Source organism: Echinops telfairi, unplaced genomic scaffold, assembly GCF_000313985.2.
Source record: "Echinops telfairi isolate 266 unplaced genomic scaffold, ASM31398v2 ScPeMD7_60;HRSCAF=208, whole genome shotgun sequence".
In the NCBI taxonomy this organism is placed as follows: domain Eukaryota; kingdom Metazoa; phylum Chordata; class Mammalia; order Afrosoricida; family Tenrecidae; genus Echinops; species Echinops telfairi.
The window spans coordinates 10,276,665-10,286,681 of NW_022103958.1; the positions used below are offsets into that span (position 1 = coordinate 10,276,665).

The following is a 10,017-nucleotide window of genomic DNA, read 5'->3' on the forward strand; positions in this document are numbered from 1 at the left end:
CTGTGAAGTTCTTTGAGGCCTTGGGAAGACTTTTGAAGCATTGCCATCTAGTGTCGTTTGATTCACTTCCATTCCCGTGACTAAAACATTAACTGCTTCTCATAATACCATGTTGTCCTTAGTTGCATGAAGTCAGTTCAGACTTAACACAACCTTATGTACAACACAGTACCTGGACCAGTGCCATTCTCACATAATTGCCGCACTGGGTCCTTTGTTGGAGGCTCTGTGTCGGTCCATGTTGTTGAAGGGTCTCCTCTCTTTTGATGACCCTCTGCACCAAGCATGATGTCCTTTTCCAGGGACTGTTCTCTCCTGATAACATGTCCAAAGTGTGTCAAAGGAAGTCTCACTTTCCTTTCTTCTAAGGAGCATTTAGCTGTACTTTCTCCAAGACAGATTGTTTATTCTAATGGGATTCCATGGTACTTTCAATATTCTTCACCAAAATAATAATTCAAATGCACCAGTTATTCTATGGTCTTCCTTACCCATGGTCCAGCTTCCCCATGCCTATGAAGCAGCTGAAAAGACCAGGGCTTGGATTAAGCACACATCGTCAACATGACATACTTGTTCTTAAACATTTTAATGTGGCTTCTGCACAAGATTTACTCAACGCAAACCTGTTGATTGTTGATTCTTCCTGCTGATTCTAAGATCATGGTCAAATCAACTAAAATGAAATCCTTACTACTGCAGTCTTCTTACTCACCATTTCTTTGTGTTTCTCACTGCCAATAGTTACCTTGGTGATGTAGTGCAGGCTTCACCCATACTCGGAGTTACTTATATCTATACGTATTTACTTAAAGTGCTTCCTCTCTCTCCCTTCCTGTCTCGGTTAAACATTAAAGAGTGGTGTTACCTCTGTGTGTTCTCTATTCTTATCTTTTTGTAAAAGTGAGACCAAAGAGCGTTGGTCTTTTTGTGATTGGCTAATTTCACTCAGCATAGTGTCCTCTTGGTTCATCACTGTTATGTTTTGAGAACTCATCACTATGCTTTGTAGCCACATAATTTTCCATTGATTTATCCACTCACTCATTGATGGGCACTTGGTCTGTTTCTGTAGTTTTGCTATTATGAAAAATATCACAATGAACATGGTATTGCATGCTTTCGTGTTGAATAGCTAATGTCAAATGGGGAATCAATATGGTCTCATAGAAAAAGTGGAAGCTGAGATGGATATTTGGAAATACTTAGAATAAACATTATGGGATTAAAGAAAAGCCTAGCTAAAAGCATGATCATGAGACATTTAGAAGCAGTATTTATTCTACATGATCAGTGTCATTGTTTTGTATCTCAGATTTACTCTCTGCCCTTTCTTTATTCAACTGTATACCCCACAGTTTGACCTCTCTGAGCCCCTTAGACAACTTATCTGGTTCCTAATGGGGTCTTCCATCATGGAACCCGATTGCATTGGCAAAACATAGGTGCAAAGGAGGAGAGCAAGTTGGGGCTAAGCCAATGGTAACAGAGCCAATGGCTCAGCATTTTCTTTATCTGAAAAAAATTTTTATTTTAATAAATACTTTTATTGAGGACTCTTATAGATGTTTTAAAATTTCATACATCAATTTTATCAAACACATTTGTACATAGGTTGTCATCATTATTTCCAAGACATTTTCTTTCTTCTTGAGCCCTTGGTACCAGCTCCTCTTCCCACCCCCCCTCACCCTCGTGAACCCTTGATAATTTATAAATTATTTTTATTTTCATATTTTACACTGTCCACTGTCTCCTTTCACCCACATTTCTGTTGTTCTTCCTCCTAGGGTACAGGGTTGTATGTTGATCATTGTGATCAGTTACACCTTTGAAAATTCTTTGAGACACAACTTTTTTTGCTATAGAACTGGGTACTCTACAATCCCATGTGGTTTATCCACTCTGCCATTTCCTACATGAATGGCCCTTTTGTTAAACTCCCTTCAAATTAAACAAACTGAATTCTTTATGTGTTGCCTGACAGAATCTTACTATAAAGATCACTTTATATTCTGAACTATCTTTTATTTTTAATGATCTTTCAAACTTCTTAATTGTATACCTAGCTTTTAAAAAATTCTTCACCTTTATAATTGCTTTTCTAATAATTTAGCTTACCAAATAATTATGCCTTACTGAATACTGTTTTTTTCTAATATTTCTGATTTTTTTGTAGTTGGTGTTACATCATTTATAAACACCTACCCAAGAATAAGACTTAAACACATCATGTATATTTATTTGGTTTTTAATTATGGGCTTCTCCTATGGATGAATAGCCTGCTCTATATCGATTTGTGATTTTTCTGTCACTTCTTTCAGCTTCTTAGTGAGCTTTATTAGCTACCAATAGCCCATAGTCATTCTGAATTTTTTGGTATATTGAAGAACAATTTGGTCTGACATCCTCTGCAATTTTGTTTGTATACTTCCAATAACTAACTGTTTGACTATTAGAAGTCACTCTTGAACTTTAGTTTCTTAAACTATTATATAAAGAGTTTTTTTCTGTTCCATAAGATTTTAATTGTGACAGGTCTTTTTTTCCTTCCCTGGGGAGATCCAAACATACTCTATTAGTTTATCTTCATGTAAAACAATGTCCAGGATGGGAAGTGGTTATTCCCATTTTAATAAAATCTTTCCTTAAAATGTCTGAGCCAACTTCATTTATATATGTGCTGATTCTTTTTATGAACCTTGTCATTTGATATTAACTAATCCTGGATTTAATCATATTCCTTTTTAGGATTTCTGTCTCAGTGCAACTACACAGGTGGGCATTGTTCAACATGGGGCGTCTTGATACTGTTTGGTGATTGAAAAGTTTGCTAAACAATTTGATTATCATTTAATCTACCCATACTGGTATAGAATGGGGTAGCTGATTGACTTCCTGATTTAGAGAGAGTCAGAGACAGGCCAAGCACTACAGTGTGTTATTTCCCTAGGGTCTGTGTCTGCTGGGTGCGACTTGCTCATTTTCCTGGACTGATTGAGTGATTGATTACTCTGTACACAATACTTGGTTATGCTATTACCCAGGGCGACTGAGCCAGGCAGGAGTCTTGGCTGTGATATTGTGTTCCTGTGGAAGGTGAGAATGCTTTGGAAGAAGAAACAAATTTGCAGAGCCAGTCTTTTGACAATCAAGCTGCTTTCTGTTAAACAACATTTGGAGGTGGGGGTGAGTGCAAGTGTGTACATTTTATAATACTTAACATTCTAGGCTTTAAAAATCCTCCAACTGCCGTTTGGCTTTTCCTAAAATTGACCTGAAATTTGGTGTCTTCATTATCATAAAGCTGCTCTGCTTCTTGGGGATGGCAAGATCCGATTGGCCGCGTATAAGTCAGGAGGCTACTGAGGACTGATTATTTCGAATGGCCCAGTCTAGAGAATCAAGGCATTCTCTCCTGACCCAGATATCTAATTAGTAGCATGTGGCCACTTGGAAGCGCTGGTGAGTCGACCGCAGCTTAAGACGTGTGGTGGCAGGAGAATTGGCTTTTCACAGGACATATTTTAAACATTTCCTTCCACTCTACCCTCAGTGTTTTCCCAAAATGTGTGGAAGGAAAGGGAAACACCGAAGATAAAATAATAATAATAATAATAATAATAATAATAATAATGTTTTTGTGTACCAAATCTTCTCTTGCACCATCTCATCTCTGAATGGCACAGTTCTGCCAGAGATGTGACATGCTGCTTAGTACACAAAGATGAATACAGAAAAGGATCCAAAGGGATTTAAAGGTCAATGGATTATCTATTAAGCAACTGACTCTCAATATGCCTCAATTTGTCTAGGTCATGATTTATTGCCTGCAATAAATGGACCAAGATCTGCTTGTTTTCCTCTGTAGCCATTCTCTTTCAAATCTCCTCTCCAGCCAGGTCTTTGATCCCTGATCATTATTAAATACTTTGTTATTAGTTGACAGTCAATATTTTTAAAATTTACTTTTAAGTTACAGATCATTTTCGTTTGTAAGGGCACTGGGCTTTTTGGAAGGTCAAAGGCAAACACTTTGAAGAATATAATTCTACAGACAAGGGGAGTAGATCTATTCCATCTCTGTGGCCTGTCTCCAAATAGCTTGTTCACTGGAACACTGTGAGACAGGAGATGCCAAGTTTTACTGAGCTTTCAGGGAATGGTACAGTATTTTAATTTACTGGATCTATTCAGTTTCTAATGGGTGAATTTCACCCTGGCACTAAATTCAGGAAATAAGCCATTTCTTGTGCGTACTACATACAATGCACCTTTACTCGGTTTCAACCTTCTAAAATATCCCCAGATCTAGGGACCCTGAAACCTTGCTTTTTCATTTGGGGCAGGAGTGATGTGATGGAATCCATTGCTGGATATTTTATTTGGCAACTCTAGTGGATCAAAGTCTCATCAACAACCAAGGGTTCACTAGAGCAAAGCTAAATCCAGGACAGGTGGTTCTGGGAAGTAGGGCTTGCCATTTCCAAAGAGTGTGTTTCGGCGGAAATGTTATGCAATGCATGTGACATATTCAATACTCTTTTTAAAATAGAAAGCTGCAGTAATGGCTTGTCCAAACAGCCCCAAAGTTGGGGTTCTTATGTATTGTTTCACATGAGTACCAGTATTTCAATGTTCTACAGATGGTCTTGGAATTAAGGGATAAAGAATTGCAGATTCGGTTAATCATTCCATATACTCATTATTATCAGTCCCTTCTTTCTTTGCAACATATTTCTCAAATGTCTGCGATGTAGTGGTTACGAATTGGGCTGTAATCAGCTGATTTTACAAAATCAATGACTTCTTCATTGTGTTGTTGCCACAACATAAATGGAAACTATTTTACATATGGATCTTCCTGGGTTAAATACATGGGAATCAAACCTAAAACATGTGTGGAATAAAATGATGAAGAAGCTCAATATAACTAGTCAGAACTAGGCCAGCGGCTGGCTATGGAACCGACCATCAATTACACATATGGAAGTTCAAGTGGAAGGAGAAGAAAATCAAAACAGTTCTATGACCTTGATTATATTCCATCTTAAGTTAGAGATCAAGAATAGACTTGACGTAACACATACTAATGGAAAATGAGCAGACACACTGTGGCTCTCTTTCACAAAGAAAGAAAACACCAGGTCTGGGGACTCATTTATATATATATTAGTGATGATCAATTTGTCTCCCAAAATATTATTTATTTTTCAGATGTATGAAATCCTAATCCAAATGCATAAAATATTAATGTACATTTTAAATACATTGATATTATTGTCTTATTACATATTTTGCCATAAAAGAATACTGGTGGTTATATAGGTTTATGGCTATGTACTTTAATACTGCAGAAAATATACTATCCTTGTATTAAGGGACTACATTATCACAATCTAAGCTTTTAATATTAGAATTAAGGTTTGGCAACATGATCATTTCTAGAAGTTCTAAACAGAAGGAATTTAGTAAAATTACCTTGTTAACGGTTCAACAACTGTTGTCACTAACAGTGTTTCTGGGATGGTAGACGCATGTTCTGAAACCACCATTAGCATTATTCCTCTGCTTCATATGAGTGCAGACATTTTCTCAAAATACGAGGAAACAGACTAATGTTAGCCTCATCGACTAGTGAAATCTTAGAGCGATCGGATCCTAGAACTGAAGGAGCACTTACTGATTTTGAAGCTCAACCCTTTCATTTGACCTATGTGTGAGAAGTAGCCCTGATGGCTCCAAAGTAGAAGCAGTTGATTGCTAAGCACAAGGTTGACAGTTCTAACGCAGCAGCCAGCCCACGGGAGAAAGTCACAGGAATCTGCCTCTGTGAGAGATTTACAACTTGGAAACTCTATAGGTAATTCTGCTCTGTCCTGTAAGGAGACTAGGAGACAGAACTGTCCTGACAGCAGTTTATTCGTTTGTAATATGTGCTCAGGGTCTTCACAATATTGGTTCAATATTTCATATCTTTTTTTCATAGTGAAACTTGAAGGGATGGGTGGGGCAGGAAGCAAAAAATGTATTTACCCCCACCTCAAGTCCTATCATTACTCGGTTTCTGGTGAGATGAAATGTAGATTGGTGTAGAAGCTCCTGCGAGGTTGACTAAGATAAATAAATCCAGTGACACTCATATATGTGTAAGAACGAGCTTTATATTAAGAAAGCATCCCAGTTGTCCAACTCGAGCTCATAAGTCCAATACTAGCCCCTAGGTCCCTCTTCAGACTCAAGCCGCCACAAGCAAAGATGCAGAATCCAGGAAGATCACAGGTCAGTACTTGCCAAGCCGCGTGACTCCAAGGGCCATGGAAACATGGCTGGGCTCCAGCAGTTCTCAGGGGGTTCAGCAAGCAGGAGTGTTAAGGCAGTGAGAGTGGTGGTCCCTGGGCCCCGGTTTATGAGAAGGCCACTCCCACAAGGAGACACCATCTGGCTGCAACCTGATTGGCAGATTGAATACCAACGCTATACTTTTATATATCTTCAAGTTGACATGAAATTCTTTAACTACCAAGTTCCCTGGGTAAAAGTGTGATGACTTTACATCATCATTGAAGACTCAAAAATTGAATTAATTTAAACGGATATAAAATGGATTCATAATACAGATTTAAATATTGAGAGTGAATTTAGAGTGAGAGGAGTTACTTGGAATAACTTTTCTTGATGGCAATTGAATGTTCAATTGGGGAAGAAAAGAAAGTTCAGTTGGAAGGAAAATTGAAGGAAGTTAAGGAGGAATGAGCTAAGAGATTTATTTGGTCCCATTTCTTCATTTCAATGATCATAATGTGCTTCAGACACATTGAGCCTTCTGATATTTGATTTCCTGGGAAATAGGAAAGTCAGGAGTGAGAGAAATGGGATTTTGAAATCCTTAGATTCAGTCCATTGATGCCTTGAAAACTGGTTCCCAGTACGTAAGAGCACCCTTACCAGCTTTACAAGGCTCTCTCAAGAAGTAGTCTTATGGGTAATGTCTTCACTGGTTTGCTCAAAAGAAAGTTTTGATGAGCTCAGAACTTATTACATCAGACACTTTTCTCTGCTTGTTATAATCATAGAAATAAAATAATGTCACAAAATACTTTTAAAATATCAATAAATCCATATCTTAAACCAAGTATTATTTTCATTTCTTTTGTTCTTGTTCAATCTTTGCCACAGCGGCACATATGGCATGCATATCTATATCTATCTATATCTATATCTATATCATCTACATCTATATCTATCTTCTATATACATATCTTCTATATACATATCTTCTATATCTATCTATATCTATATCTATCTATGTGTAAGTGTATATATATCTTTTGTTTTATCAAAAGCTTTTATGCATGTTGCTATATTGTGGACACAACCATCATATGGTGTCCCATAAATATAATGCTTATAGTGTCTGATTTCTTTTTCTATTTGAGTCAAATGGTAGTTCAACAGCATAACAGCACACAATTACAATCTTTGTTCAAATGCTCATTCTTTATATTCATATGGAAAGGCCACAAGAGTGTATTCCTTTTTGTGTTATTTTGGTAATACTAAGGCCCTGCAAATTAAACTCAGCTGTAGTAAGGAGGCAGGGCATGATAATTAATACTCATTTTTGTCAGTCAATTCTGGTAGGTTGGCTCCAAATTAGTCCAGGCTGTTTCACAATCCTTAATTGCTCCCTACAAAATGTGATCATGCACATTTGGCTATATATTATTGAAGATTTTGTTTCCAAAAATACTTGTATTAGGCTGTGAGTACTAAATGGCTTGGAATAATACACAGGGAGAAATAAGTGATAAGCAAGGGGAAACAGGACAGATAGTCTGATGTTAATGGGCACAGAAATAAATGCATGAGGACATCACAAGTAGGAAGACAAAGAGGAATGGTAAGTGCAAGAAAGAACTGTGGGATAATCAGGGTCTCAGGTGGTAGGTGCAGGCAGTGAGCTGTACAAAAAGAATTAGATGTTGGCAATGAGATTTAGTAGAGAGTTTGTGTAGTGACATATTTTGCTTGTCTCTCTATTTGTTGTATCTCATGAAATGAACTCTCTTCAATAATGGTGAGCCGGAATAGTACTCCCCTAAGACATGTTGAATGTGAAGGTGATTATACATCACATCAGCTTTTCAAAGGATAACTGAACTGCTTTTGTGAAATGCATACTAAATAATTTTATGGATGTTACAATTAGCATTCAGTTTCCTTTTCCGGATTGAGTCTCAGGTGATGATAAGGACTAATATATGTATTATGGGAAAATAAGAATTGGTATTTGTTCTAGCTATGTTCTATATAAAAACAAAGACATCAGCAATATATGTCCATAGTTGTATATACAATATTTAAATATAGAATATTAAAACAATTTGTTGAACTGTGGGTACTGACATCTGAGTCATAAAATCAGACTAACAAAGTTAATGCATTTAAGCTTCTTCTGTCTCTATAATTAATAAAACAAGCATGATGAGTGATTGTAGAACAGAAAACAGATTGGCTTGCATTTTGAATCATGTCAAGTCTCATTTAGCATTTGAGGTGGTTTTATGTTCATAGTTACAGGGAGACATTATTGGGACGAGAACACTCAGCCAGACCCAGGGGTTCCCGTGGTCAGCTCAGGAGATGCCGACGCCTCACACGCTCAGGATCGTGGCACTCTGTCCCTGTATCTCAGGGAGTCAGGCCATTGGAGTTCTCTAAATCAATAGTTCCGAATTATTATACGAGGACTCCTTCTGGTATGCCAAGGGACATTTTTATTTCAAATATATATGACATTTACAAACTGTCACAAAGTAGGTTTTTGTGAGCCTATTCTCTCTCCTGCGATTACCTAACAAATTATTTGCATTTTGAAAGTCAATAGGCTCTCCACATTTCATCACTCTTGTATCCTTCTAGATCAAGTAAGAAGCAATTCCATTTTGTTGAGTCTATATGCTGTCCTAAAGTAACTATTTAGGTATTCATGAAACTTCTTAATATGTTTCTGTACTCCACTTAGCCCAACAATATGCACTTATAAAGTGTGTGTGTGCGCCTGTGTGTGTGCGTGTGTGTGTTTCTTTTGCAAGACACTAACCCTAACTATCCTGACACAATTCCAAATGCAATTCTTGTTCTTTTGATTCTAACCATGGGGGTAAATCAGATTTTACAGTTTAAAGAGGTCAGTTCTTTAGATTTCCAGGTTTGTCAAGATGTCAGAACCCAGTACCATATTCAGATTCATAGAATTCCCCAACTTTTGCCCAACTGGCTACATCTTGGGGTGCTTCATCCTCTCTGGATTCTAGCTGTTCACTAAGGGATTTTAAGCCTCTTCTATTTCTGACTTGCTGTCTCCCACCATCCCCTCAGGCTCTAGAATTTATTAGAGCAATTCAAAGAACATAAGGCATTGTTATACTTCTGGTCACAATATTATTATAAAATATATCTCTCAGGCCAGTATAAAGAAGAGAGACACATGGTAAAGTCCTAAAAGTTCTCCAATGTAAAGTTTCTATCTTTCCCCAACCAGGAATCCCCACTGTTTTTAATGAAACCTTATTATATATTCAAGGTTTATTGAGTCATTGTCCATAGGATTGCTCTTAACCTCTAGTTAACTTCTTTTTTTTTTTTTGACCAGTTCATGCTCTTTTATTTTAACAGTTTTGTTGACATATAATTTACACTGAATCATACAATTGAGTGGTTTAATCATATGAAAATGAGTTGTGTGATCATCACCACCATCAATTTTAAGACATTTTCTTTTCTCTCGTTCTCATTATTATTGGTTTCCCATTTCCCGCTCCCTTCCCTGCTATAACTTTAGAAATATTAATCCAGTTACAGTCTCTATAGCCTTACCAAACCTAGGTTTCATATACAGTAACATATAGAAAAATAATAATAATGGGATAAAATAGAAAAACTCAATTGAAGGGAGAGTAACAAATATTAAAAACTAGAACAAAATTTTAATTGGTCAAAATGATAACGAA

General features: G+C 36.9%; 1 protein-coding gene across 2 annotated transcripts in view; it reads left to right on the top strand.

Moving 5' to 3' along the window:
* The window catches only part of LRRC4C (leucine rich repeat containing 4C), a 1,557,030-nt gene that overhangs the window by 266,433 nt on the left and 1,280,580 nt on the right, over positions 1–10,017 (top strand). The window lies entirely within an intron of this gene.